The sequence below is a fragment of the Frankliniella occidentalis genome, unplaced genomic scaffold, assembly GCF_000697945.3.
Source record: "Frankliniella occidentalis isolate FOCC.00 unplaced genomic scaffold, Focc_3.1 Scaffold419, whole genome shotgun sequence".
Lineage (NCBI taxonomy): Eukaryota > Metazoa > Arthropoda > Insecta > Thysanoptera > Thripidae > Frankliniella > Frankliniella occidentalis.
In genome coordinates, this window is record NW_026267540.1 from 37,966 (window position 1) to 39,598 (window position 1,633).

Below are 1,633 nucleotides of genomic sequence, written 5' to 3' on the forward strand. Positions count from 1 at the left end.
ACCCGTGACTGCATACCTGTCAGTCGTACAACTTACTATGTTATCTGTCATAGCTCCCGTGCGTGTTTTTAGCAGATGATACATTATACACAACTGGGCCGGTACCGAACCTCGGCCCCCGGAGTGGAAGTCGGAGTGCTGCTTGCTTGCCCCCTTGGCCAGAGACAGGTCGCTGGGAGACGAGCTCGGCGAAGGCAGGTCACGGCAGGAGTGAGATGTGGGCAACTCCGCAGAACGATACGAAATTCTCTTGTGTGTAGGGCTATCATAATCCGCTGGAATTTTTGAAATTAAAAAGCATCCATTGAAAACAAGAACAGAATTAGATTCTGCCGGCTCCAACGCTCCCGATAAACTTATTATTTCGTGCTGTCCGATACAGGTACAACTTTTCATAAAATTATAATAGTTGCAACGCCATCTTAGCACAGCCGCCGCCAAGCGACTCCAGCACCTGCCTTTCCCAAGCTTGTCTCCCAGCGACCTCTCTCTGGCCAAGGGGGCAAGCACTCCGACTTCCACTCCGGGGGCCGGGGTTCGGTACCGACCCGGGCCAGCGGCAGCTGCCCGGCCGAGTCGATTGTTTCAATTTTCATCTCTTGCAAAGGATTGTCTACAGATTGTCTGAGGCGCCAAAGTCTGGTAACTCATTGCCAATCCGCAGACAATCTTCAGTCTAACTGGGCTGAGGATCCACTGCAGATAGACTGCAGCCTGACTGTGGGTCGTCTGACGTTTGCTTGCCGTTTGTCGATGAGGATGGTCAGCCGTTTGGCTGCGGTTTGGCTACCGACAGACTGCCGATTGACTGACGATGACCTGCCGTTACACTGCGCTTTACCTACGAATTAACCCTCACCCTCGAGAAGATTCAGACAACATTCAGGCTATTACTTTGCCTCGGGGAGTCTGCCGGGGGGAAGGGGGTAGAAGGGAGGGGGTAGGGGGCGTCTGGCTGTGGCACGGCGGGCGGGATCCGCATCGCGCGCCCCTACACACACTATTAGATGACGTCATGCCTGGTGCCTCTCAGCGCTCCGCATGACAGTACAAGCAATGATACATAGTTAAGTAAAGTACAATCAATTTCAGTTGTGTATAATGCATCATCTGCTAAAAACACGCACGGGAGCTATGACAGATAACATAGTAAGTTGCACGACTGACAGGTATGCAGTCACGGGTGCTGAGTAGAACCCTATTAACATTTCGGCATCATTTGTGTTTGTCGTGAATAGTGCCTGGGACGCGTGCGAAACGCCGCCCCTAAGCAACCATGTGGATACGACGACACGCAGTAGCGCCTCTCGGTGTGGTTGTTTGTCACACCTGCGAGTTGCGAGTTGCTCCCTGCGTGCCGTCCCCACAGCAGCTGCGCTGTGTCACAACACGGTCACAGTAAGGCTTCGCACTCGTCACTCGCGCGGGTCACGGCCACGCAGTAGCGCCTCTCGGTGTGGTTGTGTGTCACGCCTGCGAGTTGCTCCCTGCGTGCCGTCGGCGTGAAATTTGAAAGAGCATAAAAGATGACGAATTTTGGTGCAAACGCGAACGTCCTGCGATGTCGGGAAGTGCTCGCACCTCGCGGTCAAAGATTTCGGCCCGATTGGGGGTTCAAATGCGTGGCGGCGCT